Below are 23,132 nucleotides of genomic sequence, written 5' to 3' on the forward strand. Positions count from 1 at the left end.
GTAAATCTCTCCACGAGGTAACACAGGAAAAAGTATGGAAATCGCATGGTAAAACTGATTTCTGTGCATGTGATTCTGAAAAAAATCACAAGCGTGTGAAAATACAATTCACAAGCCATCTTTTCTCGACTTATTAAATGGGGTGTGACTAGATTTAAAATCACAAATAGGATTGTTTGTCTTTCTTAGAGAGAGAGGTTTAATATCCTAACTCGGGTAAATTAATGCGTGTCCAAATTTTCGTTAATTCTTCGGACCCATCATCACACCTCCTAGCATAATAAACTATACCTTTAAAGATGCGCATTACGATGTAGAACATGAAAATCGGTGTTACTTAAATTTAGGTTTTGCCAATTTTGCGAAAAACCGCAAAAACCAAAAAAAGCTGACGTCAGCAAAACTTGTTTTTTAAATAACTCCAGTTTGCCTAATGGTATAAACATGAAATTTGGACCAAAGCTGCACATTATTAAAAGGATCATTTTGAAAAAAAATTTTTTTGAAATTTTGCTGATGTCTGCACTTTATTGCAAATTTTCGTATTTTGCTGATTTCTGCTGACGTCAGCAAAATTTGAAAAATATGATTACGCAAAAAAATTTTTATTACCGATATGCAACTTTGGTCCAAATTTCATGTTTATACCATTAGCCAAACTGGAGTTATTTGAAAAACAAGTTTTGCTGACGTCAGCATTTTTTGGTTTTTGCGGTTTTTCGCAAAATTGGCAAAACCTAAATTTAAGTAACACCGATTTTCATGTTCTACATCGTAATTCGCTTCTTTAAAGGTATAATTTATTATGCTAAGAGGGGTGATGATGGGTCCAAAGAATTAACGAAAATTTGGACACGCATTAATTTACCCGAGAAAATTAACTCACTTCTATTGTATTTAACAAGTGAGAAAAGATGGATTGTGAATTACATTTTCACACGCATGTGATTTTTTGCAGGATCACATGCTCGGAAATTGTTTTTCACACGCAAGTGATTCACAGATTTTTTCCTGGGTAAGAAAAAGAAGGATGCAAAAGTCGTGAATCATTAGAGTTTTCTTTGGGACCGCCAATGAATTGCATACCTGGTAGTAACAAATTATGAAGAAGGTATGGTTGTTATTGCATATCTTTTAAACTTCTTCGAGACCTGAAATTGAAAAGCAGTACAATTACAAAATTGTAAATACAAAATCCAAACTAAATGTCTCAAAATGATTATGATTAAGTGTAACAAAAGACCCCCCTCAGATGAGAGATTAAACAAATTTTATAATTGAAGCAAGGTCAGATTAGTAATTGGAAATGAAAATTTGTCTTGAAAATTTGATCAATGGAATAAATAAAGTTCTGATCAGATCCCAATTTATTTATCCTTCGTGGGTAGGACCAATCCCGAATGCATTCGGAGGGCTCACATCTATCTTTCTATCATTGTGATAAAGCAATAAACTTACACTAATCAACTGTCCCTTTAACGATTATTCATATTCCTCCATGAAATCGAGGCATCATTTTCTGCTGAGTTCTTTCGTTTTTCTTTAAGAAGAATCATCAATAAATTCTTGCACAGTCCCTTTTTATTTACTTTGTTTCACTGAAATGTAAAATTCACGAAATTGAGTTTCAAATCATATATTGTGTATTCGATAAAGGTTTTTGATAAAACAATACATACACCAAAACAATGTGGGTAGAGTACAATAAAGCACGAAATATCAGTATTACTTTAGGAAGACCTAGTAAATAAAAAAAATCGAAATATAAGATAACTTGAGTCTTCTTGATTAGGAATGAAAACGGAAAAAGGCTGCAGCTTATCATATCAAGACTTGATACTTTGTGCTCGTTCAAAAGATATTTCTCAGTGCAATATTTTCAAATAAAGATTTGGTAATAGAAAAAAAGATGAAAAGGAAACAAAGAACGGTCAAGGTAACAGGAGAAAACTTTTGTTCTGATGGTCAAGTTATATATTCATTATAAAGAAAAAAATAATAATTCTTATCAGTAAACAATATTTCAAAATATTTTTGTGAATTTAACAATCTGTACTCTGCTTTGCAGTAGTTAACTTCATTCTTGAATAAGAAATACCAGCATTCGATTATGTTGTACAAAATCCATTGGAAATTCTACGCGAACTGATGGCAATCTTTGAAGTTCGAAGTTAGGTGCTTTCCTGAAAACAAAACAATAATTCAACAATAAAACAAGAAATTCTTAATCACTATATAGATAATTGATAATTGAGAATGAGGCTCTTTCTGAATATTGGACCTTTTGATTGAGCTTCTAAGCTTCATCAAGAATTCCTTGAATAGATAATAGATCAACTATCTGTCGCAGTCAAAAAGACTATTTTTTACTGCTGATATAATAATGATACCTTTTAAAAACCTAACATGATGTTAAAGGAACTTTACACCCCTGTCTCACAGCCCCGGTGGAACTTTTTTCCTCGGTGCGGGGATAAAAACTTCTATTGAAATTCCGATGGGGATAGAAATTCTATTGATCTAAGGTTAAAAAATCCAGTGGGGATGGTTTTGGAGTGCCATTTTCAAACATTGAATTTCGAATGGGATAAAATCAAACTAAATTTCCCAGTGTGTTTGAAATTCCAGGGTATTTTTCCACTGGGGAAATCAATTCATACTACTAATATAATTTGCATTGTACTTTTGTAGATTGAAAAGGCGCCTCTTTGTCTTGAATTTAATGTTCATGCAAGGGGTACACACACAATTTCACTAAATCTTTTGGCCTGAAAGACTCTTTTGGCTTGAAAGGTCTGTTTCTCTTGACAGATCTTTTCAAGCCAAAATATTTATTGAAATTGTGCGGGTACCCCCTGGTAAATGCATAATTTGCAAAAATAAACAAAAAGTGGGATTGATGGACCAAAATTTGTATTTTATTGGAAATTATACCGTAAAAAGCCTTTCAAAGCTCAAGGTTGAACAGTTCATTTGACGCATGGTTAAATTCTAGATGCCGAGTGATAACCTTAAATGATATCATTCAAAAGTAAAAAAACATTGTGTCCCGAAAAAAGTGAAGCAGAATTTAAAACTATGTTTCCTTGTCGTGCCTTTTCAGGGGGTCACCAGCGCTTAATGAGTGACAAGGAGAGTGTTTTTGCCACAAAGAGATTCTATTAGTCCAGAGGGAGTCCAGATGATATTTTTAACATCTAAATATATTATTTCCCAGAACTAGCCACGTCATTTACCTACTTCTAATTTTGTTGGAATGTGGAAGTCGCATCAGGTTAACTTCAATTGTTCGAATCCGAAGTTTTTGGTATTGGTGTCAATTTAGACGTGTTTTTTGTATTGCCACCACAATGGCCTCACTTCTAGGACGTCACCTGAAAAAGCTATATAAAAAAAACAATTAATTAAGAACACCCCTGTCTCGCAGCCCCGGTGGAACTTTTTTCTTTAGTCGAGATAAAAATCCCCATTGAAATCCCAATGGGGATAGAAATTTGGTTGTTCCAAAGTTGAAAAAACTTTGGAGTGTAATCTTTAGATGATTAGATTACAGTGGAGCTAAAATTCCAGGGTATTTTCGCACCAGGAAACAAATTTTTGCCAAATTTTCCAGTGGAATTGGGTTTTAAGAATTGTTTTTTCACGACAAGCCAGAATTTCAAGTCCTTGCATGTATTTATCCGGATATCAGCAACAAAACAAATATAGATAAGATCTTGTAAAATGACCTGCAAAATTTCATTTTGGCAATGCAGGGCTATTCTTGAAAAATGTTCCCTTGGTTCAATAAGGCCTTTTGTATACAATAGGGAACGAAAATGAATAAAGCAAACATCAGTAAACACTTTCGGTTTAGAGCCTAATCAAGTTGTAGTGGTTGTAATTCAAGAGACTTACCCATGCTGGATCATTTAATGGTTTTTCAGAAAAGTTTCATCGTCGGGCAATTCCTTCATGCTGACAGAGGGATGTGATGTGTAATCAACGAAACATCCGTCCTTAGCTCCTTCTCATCTTTCCTAGTCAGTTGATCATGTCTTGGAAGGCATTATACTCTTGGCTGAATCGACGGTTGAGCCATGGATGGCTGCTTTTCACCATTTCTTGCTTGATAAGCGTTGGAATCTATTCTGAGAACGTTAAAATTTAGGAATGAGTGTGGTAATAGCACGTTAAGAAATTTTGAATTAATTTTGAAAATGAACTTTTGAGGAGAGGTGTTGCAAAGTGTGAAACTGTTGAAAGATGTGGAGAGGTGTGGTGATCAAATCGATTGTAATTCAGGATGTGAAAAGAAAGATGTGACAAACTTTGACCTGTTAGAAGATGTAAAATTCACTGAGATTTGCAGTGATTTATTGAGGACTGAAATTTATTAAGATTGAAATTTTTGGAGGAGAGGTGTGACGGAGTGGTAATAACTCATTGAAAAGACTGGTGGAAATTTGGAATCTCTCCGGGAGAGGTGAACAAAACAGGAGCTGTTGAAATATTTGAAATTCACTGAGATTTGCAGTGGTTTATTGGGACTGAACTCTTTGGAGGAGACGTGTATCGAAGTGGTTATAACTCGTTAAGATAATTGGCGGTAAATCTGGAATGAATCTCTCGAGGAGAGGTGTGGCAAACTGTGAAAAAGTGGGAGAAAGAAAAAGAGAAAATGGTGGTACCGGTACCAGTGGTATTTGGAGACTGAACTTTTGGAGGAGAGTTGTTACAGTGGTATTTTGAGATTGGTGTGGCGAAGTTGACTAGACTGATGATCAATTTGCAGTGAATTATTATTTATTTTGATGTATATTTTGAGACTGATTTATAAAGAAATACTGAGAGAGGTGAACTGTGGAAATTTTTAGATATTTGGTAATAATTCATTAGAATTGGAATTTCTTGGATCTGAAATGTGAGCCATGAAACCTGAGATTCTAGTGTAACTTTAAAATATTGAGAAGAGAGTTGGTATCTTATGGCTGAAGCTTTGAGAGGAAATTAGCAAACCGTGGCACTGAAGAGAGATGATCATAAATTTACTAGGAAAAACTGGTGGTATGGCTGAATTCCTAGAAGAAACTGTGGAGGGTTGGTAAAATACTGAGAAAACTGGTGGTGTTTTTGAAGTTAAATTTTTTATGAGAGGTTGTGGCAGCCCATGAGAGTTTGGAGAACGTGACAATTGTTCATCGAGAAAATCCAGTGGTAAAATTTTGAGCTTTTTGGGAAGGAGTGACAAATAAAATAGTAAATCTGTGGTGATTAACTGAGGATATAAGTAGTACTTAAAATGGGTTTTCTAGGATGATTGCAAATCGTGAAACTTTGGAGAGCATGAACATTTCAGGAGACAAACAGAGAGCTTTTAAAAGCGTGGTATCTATTAACTGAAGAAAGTGGTGGTATTTTCGAAGCGAGTTTTCTAGGAGAGGGTTTGCAAACCGTGAAACTTTGAAACGTGGTCATTATTCATTGAGAAAATCCAGTGGTATTTTGAAACTGAATTATCTAGGTGTGGCAAGTCATACAACTGTGGGGAGAAGTGGGAATCTTTCATTTAGAAATACAATGGTATTTAGGCAACGAAATCTTTGAGGAGGTGTAACAAACAGAGAATTTCGGAGAGTATGTGGTAGTAGTTAACTTGAAATTGGTGGAATTTTTAAAGTGGGTTCCACGGAAAGGCTATCTCGGAAAGGCATACTCTGAAAAGGCATACTCTGGAAAGGCTGTGCAAACCGTGAAACGTTGGCGATAATGGTAGAAATTTACTGAGAAAACCCAGTGGTATTTGAGACTGAATTTTCTAGGCGACGTGTAGCAAACCGATAAAATTTGGTGAGCATGGTAGTTATTAACTGATGGAACTGGTGGTATTTTTGAAGTTAGTTTTCTAAGAAAGGTTGGCAAAGCGTGAACAATTTGGAGAATTGTTGAGAACCGTGATTCTTTGAGGAGAGGTGTAACAAACAGAGTATTTTGGAGGGAGTGAATGTGGCAAACAGATTTGGCAAACAAAAAACTGCGGAGAGCGTGGTATGACTGGTGGTATCTTTGAATTGAGTTTTCCTGGAGGGGTGTTGCAAACCGTGAACCTGCTGAGAGAGATCTAGTGGTATTTTGGGAGTGAATTTTCTAGGTTCGGCAAGCCATACAACTGTTGGGAGAAATGGGAAGATTTCATTTAGAAAAACAGTGGTATTTTGGCAAGGAAATCTCTTACAAGAGGTGTAACAAACAGAGAACCTTGGATAGCGTGGTAATAATTAATTAGAAAGTGGTGAAATTTTATGGTATTTTGGGAGCGAATTTTCTAGGAGATTTGGCATGACAAGCCATGGAACTGTGGAGAGAAGTGGTCATGATTTATTGACAATAGTATTTAGACAATGAGCTGATGTTAGACATGTGTGAACCTGTGGCACACAACTGTCAAGAAACTTGTTTTAATTCTTTGAAATTTGGATAAGACAAGTGGTTTTTATTGGTGGTTGAATTTTTTAGGAGAGGTGGGGTAAATCATGCAGCTATTGAGGAAAGAAGTGAAAACTCATTGAGAAATCTGTGGTCATTTTAAATTGAAAAATCCAGTGGTATTTTGGAACAGAAGTTATCGAGGAGAGATGTAATAAACCAGAATAAACAGAGAGTTTTGCAGAGATGGCAGTAATTTACTGGGGAAGCTGGCTGCTTTTGGAGTCTATGGAATGAATGGTCTGGGAAAAGTTTAACAAACTATGAAACTGTGGAGAGAAGTGGTCATTACTTATTGAGAAATCTCGTGGTATTTTGGAACAGAACTTTTCATGGAGTGGCTAATAGATAAAACAGAAAAATGTTTGTAGTATGTGCTGAATTTCAAAACCCTCTTTCTGGTACTTGAAAGAAGGAGAACAGCTAGCAGAGTTGTATATTTCTTGCTATTAATACAATTTTCCTGTCCAGATGGACAGGAGGAAATATTGGTTTAAATGTTAATTGCATAGTTACATACTGACGACATTGTGAGAAGGACCTATGCTAAGATAGAGAGACCACATTGATTACGGAATTCTTCGATGATATCAGAAAAAAAGATTTATCAATTTCGCTTAGCGAAAGTATTACGATAGCCTTCCGTGTGTCTGGCTGGCGAGACATTTTTTAGGGCGCAAATTATGGCGTTTGGCTGCGGGCGTACTACGGCAAATATTCTAAAGGTGGACTCACTCACAAAGATAAAAAGTGATAAAAAACAGGGCTTTTCTTAATAAATAAAATACGCTAGTGCAAGAAGTGTAACCAAGCCTTTGTAAACATTCATCGTGAGAACTTTTTTTTAATGGCTGCTTGATTGCACATGCTTTTGAAACTTGCTGCTGCTGTATAAATTTTTATCATATTTTCTGGTCTTTTGTAGAGTGTTTAAAGAGGTTCAATATTTGTTTGCTACTAAGTATTTTATGTTTGTGTAGTTAGTGAATGCACCAATAAATTGATCATGCTCAGTAAGTAGTACAAAAAGAGTTAATTTTCCAAACAAACAACAACATTATTAACCCTCTCTTCTCTTCTTCACCAAAACTACAAACAGCACAGACAGACAGGTATGATCTTTTTTTCCTTTTTTCACCAGATAGTTATGTGTTAATAGTGAAACCAGTTGTGACAAACAGTCAGTTTTAGCAAGTACCGTGAAGTCGGGTAACTTGCATCAGTGGAGGGTAACTGGCACAGCCATCAAATGACTGACCAATCAAAGCAGCAAAATTTCAAAACAAATGAATTACGCAGCTCCGCTTGCAGCTCTAGCCTACCATTTTTGTTTTGATTTAACTTTGTATTTTAATGACCTGTATTTTAATGACCAAATGGGTCATTCATTCATTTGAGGGCTATGCGTATGCAAGTTACCCGATCTCACGGTATTTCTTAGAAATCATGTCAATTGAAATTCAGCAACCATTTTTATATAATCGAAACGACCCTGTCTAGACACTGCCGTACATTGTCATTGTACGGTGATTAACGGTGGGTAAGGTGGGGTGTACAGATAATACAGCAGATTTCAAATTAACCTATTTTCATCGCCGTACAAAGGACATTTAGATCCAGCCCCACCGTACACCACCGCACAATGTACAGCGGTCCCTCGTTAATGATGACAGTTTTTTATCCGATGAAGTTTGATTGGTGTTTGATGAGTTTGGTTAGTAAAAGTTCCAGCTTTTCCTCCCCGATGGGATGATAGATATTGGCTCGCTCTTTAAGCTTTAGCGTGGGCGTCTGCTAATAAGCCTAATAACAAGGTAATAAATCAAACTAATCGAGCTTCAATCAAACTTCACCGATCTTGATACACCTTTTGCTAATTAGGATTTTCATTTTGAACCATGGTACGTTGTCTGTATAAGATTTCCATTTCCGCACTAAGATTCTTGTTACTTTTCTGGAATCTTTCCCCTATATATTTTTCACAGGATAATCGGCAAGAGATTGGGGAGGGTTTGTTTAATGGGATGCAGTTTAAAGCAGTTATAAAGGAGTCAAAGTTTAATCTCAAGGAGTATTATTTCTTTAAAGCTTAAAGTTGGCTAGTTTTTACCCTGCAATTTTCTAGTCCAGAAGCTGGAGCTGGAGCTCAACTACACTCATTTTTTTTTATAAGCATAACGTTTATAAGCATACTGAAGCTCAAATTTCCAGAAAAATTAAGCATATGCTAAGCATACCTTGAGGCTCAGCCAAAGAAATTTTTAGAATCATAATTTCCCAAACTTCAGAAAATAACAGAAGAAAGAATTACAAACAAAATTCGAAAAATTGGTGATTTTATTTGGTTAATCTCTTATAAATAACACAACTTGGTCTCTTGAGAATGTACACTATCTAAACTTACATAATTTTTTTACCAAGCATAGGGTTAAGCATAATTTGAGTCTCAATATTGAGATTTACTTAAGCATAGTGAGCTTCAGCCGAAATTTACCGTATGCTTATAAAAAAAATGAGTGTCCTCAACTGCTTTTTGCCTTTAATGGGCTCTTCCAGAAAATGTCTGTACATGGGGGTGGGGGAGGGTAGTGAAAAATCTACAAAATTTGTCCTGGGCCTTGTCCTGGGGGGAGTAAACTTGCTCTCGATGGGATCAACTGATGCTTGTCCGGGGCGGGGGGTTAGACCTGCTGTCCGGGGGACCAAAAGTCACAATGTCCAGGGGGGGGGGGAGTTCTAAAAAATGTTATATCCTTCACCCCCCCCATATTCAATTTTTTTCTGGAAAAGTCCAATGATTTTGATGGTGGTGGGCCATCATTCATATCAGAAAGCGAAGATAGTATACAACAGATTTTTCTGACTAGCCATTTTTCTCAATTTTAGATAAATTCTACTGTTTATAAAAAGAAGTTGATATAAACTTTGCGCAAGTGAAAGAAGTCTTTATCACAAGTTCCTTCAAAGCACAAAATGAGGTTTCTGGCATCAAAGAATGAAAAGTTCATTTTTTCTTCTTCGTTTTCAAAAAAATTTTAAATTATTTTTCTCAAGTATATTGCAGTTCTCTGAATTATTCTGAATTGAAAGATTTTGTTTACGCTTTATAGAATAGAATTCTTAAGTCGCATTTTTAAAGGAATCTTTTTTTTAATGGATTGAGATTTTTCATTAAAAAAACAGGGTATCTATGACCTGTGTGTACAATGCATTGTGTATATTTTGTGTAACGCTTCATTCAAAATGCATAATGCTGCAGGAGTCACGTTTCACGCGTCTTCGTCGTTGATGTTCAAGTATTATGCGAAATTTTCGACTTTAAGTCGTCTTGTTCATTTTTGATCACATCATCAAAGTTTTGAAACTTTTGTGAAACACATCTTGTGGTCAGAATATGAAATGCTATTTGTATGTCTATTTTGTAACTTTTATCAAAGGCCATGATTTTTGTTATGTGGTTTTTTAGGCGAAAACAACATCATATTACCAGGCCTTTGCTTGGTCACCTCTTGTCGACTAATGCATTCCTAATAGGAGACAGATGCATTGTTTGTTTTTTTGAATAAATTACCTCCCAAGTCATTTCTTTCACTTTCAGAAAAGGGACTATTAAAATTTAGAAATATGTATTTCCAAAATTTTATAATCCTGTGTTGTCAAGTTCAGCATAACCTTTCATCTTATGTCCATGCTGCGATTTTCCTGGTCTATCCTTACATGTGCCATCTGGATTCTGAAAATCATTGATAAGTTAAAGATAGTGTTTGTTGTTCTTTGGACGGCTGGTATGATTTTGAAAGGGTGGCAGGGTCTGTTGTTGACATTGGAAGGTTTGAATACTTGACTGCGATCTGCCAATTCATCCAGCTCTCTTGGGCAGCGCTGGGTTGACTCTGCGCAAGCGTTCATGGTGCTCTTAATCCAGACTGCTTGACAATATTTTTGGTGAAGACGAACATGCTAGTAGGAATCAAACCCATCAAACCAACCATATTGTGTATATTTTTGATTGATATGTTTGTTGATATAAAACAAATATACTAAAAATAAATATACAACTTAAAACAATCAAAACTATTCAAAGCCCATTCAAAGCTATGATACCAACCTTTTTTTTGACGAACTAATCCCTTTCAAGCATTCCTTGAATGTGAAAAACTGGATAATTTGTGCAATAAAACTGTAATAAAAACAATTATTAAAACATATTGAAAATAAAATTCATGATTCATCCGGGGGGGGGACCAATTTGAAGTTCTTCAGATTAAATCTGTTGTTATGGCGACATGTGGAAATAAGTTCTGATCTTTTGTTTACGAGATGAAGCTCTGATGTAATTAAGTGAAATTTTTCTGTGAGACAGATGTTGCAGTTTACCAAGCCTTTAAAATACGAGCGGGCGTGGTCGATAATCTCCCATGATAATTTTGGTTGTATGTTTTTGATTTGCAGGTCCCAAACGTGGTTGGATAACTCTGTTGATGCCCTTTTGCATTCATAGTTGAAGGTGTTATTATGGCTGTACCATCTTTGTTTGAAAGAAATCTACTAAAAAAAAACGTCAATTTTTCAAAGCAATTTTTGGAACAAGATGAGTTTGCCATAAAAACGATGAAAATAAAAATTTTCCCTCTAAATCGATCTATGATTGCCCTTTCAGCAATTAATTTATACCTCCTTCAGAAGTTTATTTTGAAACAAAGCCATGAAATAATTGAAAATTGATATTTACCCTATGTGGCATCGTATACAAAGCTCTGAACAAAACATAGAACAGGTTTGGGAATATGATTAATCAATCCCTTACAGTTTGGTAACTTTACATTAGATATGATTTGCAAGAGGCAAATTTGTTTAAGATGATTTTAGAAATACATTTAAGACAATTCATCACTGACAGAAATGTATTTTATAGGGAGTTCTGGTGGATGTAAATAAACAAGTTCTTACCTAATATTACGTATGTCTCAGCTGAATATATGGATGGAATGGTTGTTTCATCAGCACATTCAAAATGTTGAACTCTGGAAAAAAGTTTTTTCGATACAAGTGCACTGTAAATACGTCCTGATGTGTGACCCAGTGTGATCCTAAAATGAATAATTATTTGCTTTCAACAAATTTACAAAATCACTAAGTCCGACGTTCAATAATTTTTAAAGAGTTTGAATCTAGTAAGCTCAAGATATGATTAACTAATCACTTACAGTTTGGCACCATTTGATTACATTAGATAATGATTTGCAAGAGGCAATGTACCCTTTACAAACTTGTCTAAGATGAGTTTTGAAATATGATAAAACCTACTCATCACTGACAGACATGTATTCTATAGGAAGTACTGGTTGACAAAAATAAACCTTTCCTTACCAAATATTACGTATGTCTCAGCTGAATATATGGATGGAATGGTTGTTTCATTAGCACATTCAGAATGTTGAACTCTGCAAAAAGGTTTTCTCCATACAAGTGCACTGTAAATACGTCCTGCTGTGTGACCCAGTGTGATCCTAAAATGAATAATTATTTGCTTTAAACAAATTTACAAAATCACTAAGTCCGACGTTCAATAATTTTTTAAAGAGTTTGAATCTAGTAAGCTCAAGATATGATTAACTAATCACTTACAGTTTGGCACCATTTGATTACATTAGATAATGATTTGCAAGAGACACTGCACCCTTTACAAATTTGTCTAAGATGAGTTTTGAAATATGATACAACCGACTCATCACATAATTACTAAGTTAGACAAAGCCGCATTATTACTTTCATAAATGGTTTGAATCTAATAATCGCATTTTCAATATAAAGAAGATTCATATTATCAAAAATGAGGGAATCTTTACTTGTCCCTCATGTGAAAGCTACTTTAATAAGATAAAAAGGAGATCTTCTTTTACCTCTTTAGGCCAAACCAACATGAGTCCTTGCGTGGATCAAACATACTCTATGCAATCGTCATCGTAATCTATTACTTCATGACTTGACAACTGAAACTCGATTTGAATCTTCAATCTGCTGATTCACATTATGGTGTCACAGGAACGTTAATTTTATGATAATCTGATGTACTTGGCATATGACATCATCGCCATAAAAGTTTTTAAAATCTTCCTTCATAAATGATTTTAGTGATTGAGTTGTCTCCAGGCTTCAAAAAATTTGCAATAAATTGTTTAAAGTAATCCAGTAAGATTCACTGACACCTATTAAAAAATAAAGTGATAAAAAAATCAAAGCAATGAACAGGGGTATTCTGGTGCTTATTTGATCTATTATACCTAAAGAAAAAATTAAAAAAAAATTAGTTACTATAAGTATCCACATCCAGGCTTTTTAAAGGCCAACAAAAATTGTCAACTTGACCACAATATGCGGATGGCAATCTTTGTGTCTTTTCGCTGTTTCCTTTTTCCTCTGGTGTTTTTTCTTTTGCATTGTTGTGAATACAAGCTCAAAATATTTTCCCGTCATTGGCTCTGTTCATTCTGAAAGCATGTAAACACAATATTCACTGCTATGCTCGGTCTAGGCAAATGAATGCCAGGGTTTCACTTTTTAAAAAATGGAGCATGTTGAGTGAATTGTCGTGAATACAAGTTCAAAATATTTACTCGTCATTGGCTCTGTTCATTCTGAAAGCATGTAAACACAATATTCAATGCTATGCTCGGTCTACGCAAATGAATGCCGGGGTTTCACTTTTTATTTAAAAAAATGGAGCATGTTGAGTGAATTGTCGTGAATACAAGTTCAAAATATTTACCCGTCATTGGCTCTGTTCATTCTGAAAACATGTAAACACAATATTCACTGCTATTCTCGGTCTAAGCAAATGAATGCCAGGGTTTCACTTTTTAAAAAATGGAGCATGTTGAGTGAATTGTCGTGAATACAAGTTCAAAATATTTACAAGTCATTGGCTCTGTTCATTCTGAAAGCATGTAAACACAATATTCACTGCTATGCTCGGTCTAAGCAAAAGAATGCCAGGGTTTCAATTTTTTAAAAAATGGAGCATGTTGAGTGAATTGTCGTGAATACAAGTTCAAAATATTTACCCGTCATTGGCTCTGTTCATTCTGAAAACATGTAAACACAATATTCACTGCTATGCTCGGTCTAAGCAAATGAATGCCAGGGTTTCACTTTTTAAAAAATGGAGCATGTTGAGTGAATTGTCGTGAATACAAGTTCAAAATATTTACCCGTCATTGGCTCTGTTCATTCTGAAAGCATGTAAACACAATATTCAATGCTATGCTCGGTCTAAGCAAATGAATGCCAGTGTTTCACTTTTATTTAAAAAATGGAGCATGTTGAGTGAATTGTCGTGAATACAAGTTCAAAATATTTACCCGTCATTGGCTCTGTTCATTCTGAAAGCATGTAAACACAATATTCACTGCTATGCTCGGTCTAAGCAAATGAATGCCAGGGTTTCACTTTTTAAAAAAATGGAGCATGTTGAGTGAATTGTCGTGAATACAAGTTCAAAAAATTTACCCGTCATTGGCTCTGTTCATTCTGAAAGCATGTAAACACAATATTCACTGCTATGCTCGGTCTAAGCAAATGAATGCCAGGGTTTCACTTTTTAAAAAATGGAGCATGTTGAGTGAATTGTCGTGAATACAAGTTCAAAATATTTACCCGTCATTGGCTCTGTTCATTCTGAAAGCATGTAAACACAATATTCAATGCTATGCTCGGTCTAAGCAAATGAATGCCAGTGTTTCACTTTTTATTTAAAAAAATGGATCATGTTGAGTGAATTGTCGTGAATACAAGTTCAAAATATTTACCCGTCATTGGCTCTGTTCATTCTGAAAGCATGTAAACACAATATTCACTGCTATGCTCGGTCTAAGCAAATGAATGCCAGGGTTTCACTTTTTAAAGAAATGGAGCACGTTGAGTGAATTGTCGTGAATACAAGTTCAAAAAATTTACCCGTCATTGGCTCTGTTCATTCTGAAAGCATGTAAACACAATATTCACTGCTATGCTCGGTCTAAGCAAATGAATGCCAGGGTTTCACTTTTTAAAAAAATGGAGCATGTTGAGTGAATTGTCGTGAATACAAGTTCAAAATTTTTACCCGTCATTGGCTCTGTTCATTCTGAAAGCATGTAAACACAATATTCACTGCTATGCTCGGTCTAAGCAAATGAATGCCAGGGTTTCACTTTTTAAAAAAATGGAGCATGTTGAGTGAATTGTCGTGAATACAAGTTCAAAATATTTACCCGTCATTGGCTCTGTTCATTCTGAAAGCATGTAAACACAATATTCAATGCTATGCTCGGTCTAAGCAAATGAATGCCAGGGTTACACTTTTTATTTAAAAAAATGGAGCATGTTGAGTGAATTGTCGTGAATACAAGTTCAAAATAATTACCCGTCATTGGCTCTGTTCATTCTGAAAGCATGTAAACACAATATTCACTGCTATGCTCGGTCTAAGCAAATGAATGCCAGAGTTTCACTTTTTAAAAAAATGGAGCATGTTGAGTGAATTGTCGTGAATACAAGTTCAAAATATTTACCCGTCATTGGCTCTGTTCATTCTGAAAGCATGTAAACACAATATTCAATGCTATGCTCGGTCTAAGCAAATGAATGCCAGGGTTTCATTTTTTAAAAAAATGGAGCATGTTGAGTGAATTGTCGTGAATACAAGTTCAAAATATTACCCGTCATTGGCTCTGTTCATTCTGAAAGCATGTAAACACAATATTCACTGCTATGCTCGGTCTAAGCAAATGAATGCCAGGGTTACACTTTTTATTTAAAAAAATGGAGCATGTTGAGTGAATTGTCGTGAATACAAGTTCAAAATATTTACCCGTCATTGGCTCTATTCATTCTGAAAGCATGTAAACACAATATTCAATGCTATGCTCGGTCTAAGCAAATGAATGCCAGGGTTACACTTTTTATTTAAAAAAATGGAGCATGTTGAGTGAATTGTCGTGAATACAAGTTCAAAATAATTACCCGTCATTGGCTCTGTTCATTCTGAAAGCATGTAAACACAATATTCACTGCTATGCTCGGTCTAAGCAAATGAATGCCAGAGTTTCACTTTTTAAAAAAATGGAGCATGTTGAGTGAATTGTCGTGAATACAAGTTCAAAATATTTACCCGTCATTGGCTCTGTTCATTCTGAAAGCATGTAAACACAATATTCAATGCTATGCTCGGTCTAAGCAAATGAATGCCAGGGTTTCACTTTTTAAAAAAATGGAGCATGTTGAGTGAATTGTCGTGAATACAAGTTCAAAATATTTACCCGTCATTGGCTCTGTTCATTCTGAAAGCATGTAAACACAATATTCACTGCTATGCTCGGTCTAAGCAAATGAATGCCAGGGTTACACTTTTTATTTAAAAAAATGGAGCATGTTGAGTGAATTGTCGTGAATACAAGTTCAAAATATTTACCCGTCATTGGCTCTGTTCATTCTGAAAGCATGTAAACACAATATTCAATGCTATGCTCGGTCTAAGCAAATGAATGCCAGGGTTACACTTTTTATTTTAAAAAATGGAGCATGTTGAGTGAATTGTCGTGAATACAAGTTCAAAATAATTACCCGTCATTGGCTCTGTTCATTCTGAAAGCATGTAAACACAATATTCACTGCTATGCTCGGTCTAAGCAAATGAATGCCAGAGTTTCACTTTTTAAAAAAATGGAGCATGTTGAGTGAATTGTCGTGAATACAAGTTCAAAATATTTACCCGTCATTGGCTCTGTTCATTCTGAAAGCATGTAAACACAATATTCAATGCTATGCTCGGTCTAAGCAAATGAATGCCAGGGTTTCACTTTTTAAAAAAATGGAGCATGTTGAGTGAATTGTCGTGAATACAAGTTCAAAATATTTACCCGTCATTGGCTCTGTTCATTCTGAAAGCATGTAAACACAATATTCACTGCTATGGTCGGTCTAAGCAAATGAATGCCAGGGTTACACTTTTTATTTAAAAAAATGGAGCATGTTGAGTGAATTGTCGTGAATACAAGTTCAAAATATTTACCCGTCATTGGCTCTGTTCATTCTGAAAGCATGTAAACACAATATTCACTGCTATGCTCGGTCTAAGCAAATGAATGCCAGGGTTTCACTTTTTAAAAAAATGGAGCATGTTGAGTGAATTGTCGTGAATACAAGTTCAAAATATTTACCCGTCATTGGCTCTGTTCATTCTGAAAGCATGTAAACACAATATTCACTCCTATGCTCGGTCTAAGCAAATGAATGCAAGGGTTTCACTTTTTTTTAAAAATGGAGCATGTTGAGTGAATTGTCGTGAATACAAGTTCAAAATATTTACCCGTCATTGGCTCTGTTCATTCTGAAAGCATGTAAACACAATATTCACTGCTATGCTCGGTCTAAGCAAATGAATGCCAGGGTTTCACTTTTTAAAAAAATGGAGCATGTTGAGTGAATTGTCGTGAATACAAGTTCAAAATATTTACCCGTCATTGGCTCTGTTCATTCTGAAAGCATGTAAACACAATATTCACTGCTATGCTCGGTCTAAGCAAATGAATGCCAGGGTTACACTTTTTATTTAAAAAAATGGAGCATGTTGAGTGAATTGTCGTGAATACAAGTTCAAAATATTTACCCGTCATTGGCTCTGTTCATTCTGAAAGCATGTAAACACAATATTCACTGCTATTCTCGGTCTAAGCAAATGAATGCCATGGTTTCACTTTTTAAAAAAATGGAGCATGTTGAGTGAATTGTTGTGAATACAAGTTCAAAATATTTACCCGTCATTGGCTCTGTTCATTCTGAAAGCATGTAAACACAATATTCAATGCTATGCTCGGTCTAAGCAAATGAATGCCAGGGTTACACTTTTTATTAAAAAAAATGGAGCATGTTGAGTGAATTGTCGTGAATACAAGTTCAAAATATTTACCCGTCATTGGCTCTGTTCATTCTGAAAGCATGTAAACACAATATTCACTGCTATTCTCGGTCTAAGCAAATGAATGCCATGGTTTCACTTTTTAAAAAAATGGAGCATGTTGAGTGAATTGTTGTGAATACAAGTTCAAAATATTTACCCGTCATTGGCTCTGTTCATTCTGAAAGCATGTAAACACAATATTCAATGCTATGCTCGGTCTAAGCAAATGAATGCCAGGGTTACACTTACAAGAAATGGTGCATGTTGAGTGCATTATTTTAAATACGAGCTCAAAATCTTTTCCTGTCATACACTGGAACCAGCGTAGCCTACCTTAACGTAGCAAATCGTCAATCGGAGCGATGTCAAGCCCATCTCAAAGAACAGTCATAAAGACCCTTTCTGACAAACGCGTTGAAGAAATCTACCTAATCATAACATTATCATTGCGAACAAGCCTGCTTCAACCATCCACAGTTACAGCCCAAGGTGCGCTTGTATGTAACATGACACCTCTCACAGCAAATGAGAATACACGACCACGACACTTGATAGAAATATTTTTATTTGTTAAAGTTGGAAGTAACTCCCTGAATTTCTTCCATGCCTACCTGACACGGGAAGTAATGGCATCAAAGCAGCCACCATTGTTTTCAATCATATCACCGAGATAAAAAAATGTCTGTACAACTTCAAGATTAAACTATATATAGCAAAAACAGTAGGAGGAGGTACATCAACATGATTTAAACAGACTGGATATACATAATTCAAGTCTCCTTATAGGTGACCTTTTATCCTATAGCAACGTTTGTGTATGTAGCATTGATATCTACTACATAGAATAGAATTGCTTCCTACACCCTTATAAAGAACACCACAAGGACATTTACTTAATTTTTGTCTTTTACTCAGGCCATTATGCAGAGCATAGTCTTACGAGTGTTAACAATGAGGTCATTTGTTTCAATTCCACTGAAGAAGCTTTAACAAAAGCTCATCCTTTGATTCAGCAATAATAACAAGATCATCAGCGTACGGTAATTCCCAGGGACAGCCAGTTCTAAATTTTCGGGACAGAGCCTCCATGATAATTATGAATAACAGAGGACTTAGGAATGAGCCTTGATGGACACCAACCTTTGCGTTAAGTTCTTCACTAAACTGACCATTGATCCTGACACACGATTTTGGACCGTTATAAATCGCTTGAACAGTTTGTACAATCCATTTAGGGACACCAAGGCTACGCATAGCCCACCATAGTACTTTCCTGGGAATACGATTAAAGGCCTTTTCCAAATCTACGAAGGCGAAGACAATATCTTTCCTTTTGCCTAGATATTTTTCTTGTAGCTGTCGAAGAATAGAAATAGCATCAGTCGTACCACGACCAGGCATGAAGCCGAATTGCATCTCATCGATTGAGATTTGCTCTTCGATACGAATTTCGAGAATATGTTCAAAACTTTAAGTAAAACTTCAAGCAACTTAAGACCACGACAGTTGCCACACTCTAGTTACCTTTACCTTTGTATAGACTGATAATGAAAGATTCATTCCATTCTACAGGAACTTTACCTTCACGAATGACCATATTTATAAGTGGTGTTAGTTTTGGAACAACACTGTCACATGAGATCTTGAGAATGACCGGAATAATGCCACTAGGGCCCACAGATTTACCAGACTTCATTTTCTTTATAGCTGATAGTACCATTTCCTGCGGAATTTTTAACGGGGGACCTATGATGAGATCTGCATGAGAGAGAACAGATTCGTCCCAATCAAAGTCCGAATTCAAAAGTACCGCGTAATGTTGCTTCCAAACATCTAATTTCGACTTATCATCATACACAATGACACCTTCTTTATTCTTGATAAATTTCTCGCCAACAATGTCCTGATTTTCAGATTTTAACTTTCTGGCAAGCTGGAAAACATGATTCAGCTTATCCTTATCATGAAGATAGCAAAATCTTTCATTTGAAGCATTTTTCTTAGCAATATAAACCCCAGACTTCGCTCTACGTTTGGCAGCCAAGTAGGGCTCTTTCTGACCACCTTGTTTCCAACATTTCCAAAGTCTGCGCTTTTCCTTCACCGCAAAATCAACGGTTTCATTCCACCATCAAGTTTCTTTACACCTCTGTTGCGATTTAGACCAACCATAAGTTGTATCAAATGACTGACTGATGAAATGAATGACTATCAAGAATGGAAGACTTTAATATTTTCCAAGACTCAATATCATTGGCAATGACAACGTTTTGTAATTTAGAGTCAACACATTCACGAAAGACTTTGGAGAAAGCAGGGTCTTTCAGTTTCCAGACACGTCTAGGGAAGGTTTCATGTCACCAATAATTAATTTGTGATGGGGTGTACATTCTTCCCCATTTATAACAGTAACATCATGAACTAATTTAAGGTGTTTACGAGGGATAAGAATAAAATCTATTTGAGATACAGATGGTCCAGACTAGTAAGTGATCAATTTACTGTCTGGTTTGGAAATGAAAGTGTTTGTGATAGATAGATTAGCAGCTAAACGGAAGTCTAGAGACCTAACACCGTCAGCATTTCTAGGACCATAACCATTTCCACCATGAACATTGTCGAAGCCAGCTGTATCCTTGCCAGCATGACCATTGAGATCACCACATATTATTGAAAATTACTCTGCTGGAGTTATGGCCGTTTGAGCCAAGAGATCATTATAAAATTTGTCTTTCTCAGATTCAGGAAGACCAGTTTGAGGTGCATAGACACTGAAGAAACGGATGATTGATTTCTATATCATGATACGGATATACATAATCCTACTGTTTATACTTTCAACTGATATAACATTTTCGATAAAAGCTTCATCAAGAAGGATACCAGCACCATCATAACCAGTAACACCACCACACCAGAAGTATTTATATTTGCTGTTTTTACCACTGATTTCTCTGGCTAAATAACTTTTCCAGCGAGATTCTTAAATCGCACAGATTGAAATTTCGCGACGTGAAACTGTCTCTACAACTTCTCCAGATCTACCTCTCATGCTTCCAACATTCAAAGAACCATATTTTAGTTTTCATAATTGGCTGCCAGGGCCATGTGTAATATGCACGATCGATAAAGCCCATCTAGAGCTGCCCGGCACATTAGAAAAGGCTACTCGCCACAGAATACGCAACCGTTCGCGACTAACTATGTTTAGTCATTCAATTATTGGCACGGAAAACACCTTGAGTTTTATGACCCGATGTCTTTCCTGTCGTCAACCTACTCATAGTTGCAGGGACTGAGTATCTTTTACAGAGATACCAACTCACCGGAAGATACAGTGTAATACATCACTCAACCACCCGACAATATCTATTTATTTATTTTATTTATTTATTTCTTTAATGAATTCTGGAAACTTGATTCTCTCAGTACTGTTCTTTTACACTTCTGCAATGCAACCTTAAACGGTGAGCGCCCAGATGAATGGGGCCTATCCTGTATTGTACCTGTGCCCAAAAAGGGTGATTTAATAAAAGTTGATAACTATCGAGGTATTAGTCCAACTCAAGTTGCTGCCAAACTTTACAATAGACTAATATTAAACAGAATTCGCCCTGAGATTGATCAAAAGCTTCGTTTCAATCAAATGGTTTTCGTCCGTCCCGATCGACATCATCACAAGTTCTTGCCCTTCGGAGTCTTGTAGAGGAAGTTGACAACCATAAAGTTATTAACATTCATCGACTTTAAAAAGGCGTTTGATAGTGTTAACAGAGAGTCAATGTTCAAAATCAGAAGGAGAAACAGAATTCTTTGATGTCGTAACTGCTGTGCTTCAAGGTGATCCATTAGCACCTTACCTCTTTATTATTGTGCTCGATTATGCTCTGAGGACAGCCATTACTTCTGAGGATGGATTCACTATTGAAAAACGCAGAAGTAGACGACATCATACCGAGAAATTAGCAGATCTTGACTTTGCAGACGATATATCTCTTCTAAATGAAACAGTAGTCGAAGCTGAAAACCTCCTACACAAGCTAGAGATATCAACTCAATCTATCGGCCTCTCTCTCAACGCTAAGAAAACCAAATATATGCATATCAGCCCTACAACAAACGATTGCATCCAATCTGTTAATGGTATCGCCCTAGAAAAGGTTGACGATTTCAAATACCTTGGAGCTTACACAAACTCTAACTATGACATAGAGATTTCACTCCTGTGAATCATGGTTACTAACGTCTACTCTGACAAAGAAATTAGACGGAGCGTTTACGAGAATCCTGAGAAAAGTAAAAAACATCCAGCCTAATGTCCACATAACAACAAAGTGTTGTAAAGCAAGCTGCACCAATTGAGCAGTCTTATCCAGAAAAGAAGATTGCAGTTAGCAGGTCACGTCATAAGAGGAAATGAGCCGGCATCCAAACTTCTCCTTTGGCAGGCAACATTCTTCACAAAGAAGAGAGGTCGTCCACACAAGACACTACTCAAAGTCTTAGAACAAGAGGCTGGACTTGACAAAGGTGAGATGGTTCGTTTGGCGCACAACAGGGTCAGATGGAAAGACATGGTCATGTCATCACTTTCAAGTGGATGATTTATGTATGTATGTTAATGAGTTCCCCTTCGCAGGCATTTCTGTCTCTCCGAAAGGATATACAATAAAGTTGCTTAGAAAAAACTCGTTATGTTAAGTCCGGAATTCCAAAGGTCTCTTCTATCCCGTTTGGTTGCTGGAGTCTTTGCGGTCTTTCTTTCCATGCTTCGTCCAGGTTAACCCTGAATTGGAACATGGTTTCGGATTTGACGACGTCGGCTGGTAGATTATTCCAAGGATTGATTGTTCGGTAATAAAATGAATTGAACTGTGCACCTCTCACACCATCTTTTGGGATTCGCTCAACGAGTTGAAGCTCGTGTTCATGGTTCCTTGTGACACGCATCTGGTGCTGAAAGGTTTTGTGTAGTGAAGATCTATCGTAGACATTGAAATGTTTGTATATTTCAATCATGTCGTTACGCTCTCGTCTAAATGAAAGCGTCGGAAGATCGAGTCTGCGCAAAGATCGGAAATATATCGGATCAAGAGAACAATGAAACCACAAAGTGTTAACCACTTGTCAATAAACCAGCCCGATCCTAAATCAGCACACCCTCACTTCAGTCAAACCTCACAGTAAAACCGAAGCCAGCAAGTAAAATATTAGTTATTTATACAGGGCGCCGAATACTCACCCTGTCGCCAGAGCCCTCGATTTGCGTTAACCAGGTGGACACCGCGCGGAGGGAGAGGGTTGACTTCTGAGGAGAGGCTATCCAATGAGACGCCGGACGAATATACATCCAGTATGTGTCCATCACTCAGCTTGACCACCCAAACCATGCTTAATCTTGAGCATTGCTATGAATAATGTGTTTGTCTGAATAAACAAAGAGATATAATTGAAAACATAATTAAAAATGTGCAAAATCCGTGATTTTTAACATATTGCTGTCATGTATGTCTTGAAAAATTCTTCTTAGTCAGATTTGGCGATATTTTTGGTATTGATAACTGTGCCTGACTATGCATCTCCGTGCAAGAAATTAGGAAAAATCAAACACAGTGTCATTCATGGCACCCTTACAACAACACTGGTACCTCAACAAGATGGGTGGTCTCGATACTGAGAAAAATCAATTAACCTTCAAGAAAGTAATTACTCCAGACTTCAGTGGATG

The 23,132-nt window shown here is 36.2% G+C and overlaps 1 protein-coding gene and 1 long non-coding RNA gene across 2 annotated transcripts in view; both read right to left on the bottom strand.

The window, feature by feature from the left end:
- LOC136806051 (membrane protein FAM174-like) overlaps positions 1-23,132 on the bottom strand; it is a 420,508-nt gene that overhangs the window by 132,545 nt on the left and 264,831 nt on the right. The window lies entirely within an intron of this gene.
- Positions 1,971-12,786, bottom strand: LOC136806037 (uncharacterized). Its single transcript, XR_010846495.1, has 6 exons — positions 12,369-12,786; positions 11,836-11,975; positions 11,416-11,555; positions 3,898-4,130; positions 3,241-3,383; positions 1,971-2,183 (listed from the first exon to the last, which is right to left on the bottom strand). It is a non-coding gene; the product is annotated as an uncharacterized lncRNA (long non-coding RNA).

This window comes from Clytia hemisphaerica, unplaced genomic scaffold (assembly GCF_902728285.1).
Source record: "Clytia hemisphaerica strain Z4C2 unplaced genomic scaffold, Clytia hemisphaerica genome assembly, whole genome shotgun sequence".
Lineage (NCBI taxonomy): Eukaryota > Metazoa > Cnidaria > Hydrozoa > Leptothecata > Clytiidae > Clytia > Clytia hemisphaerica.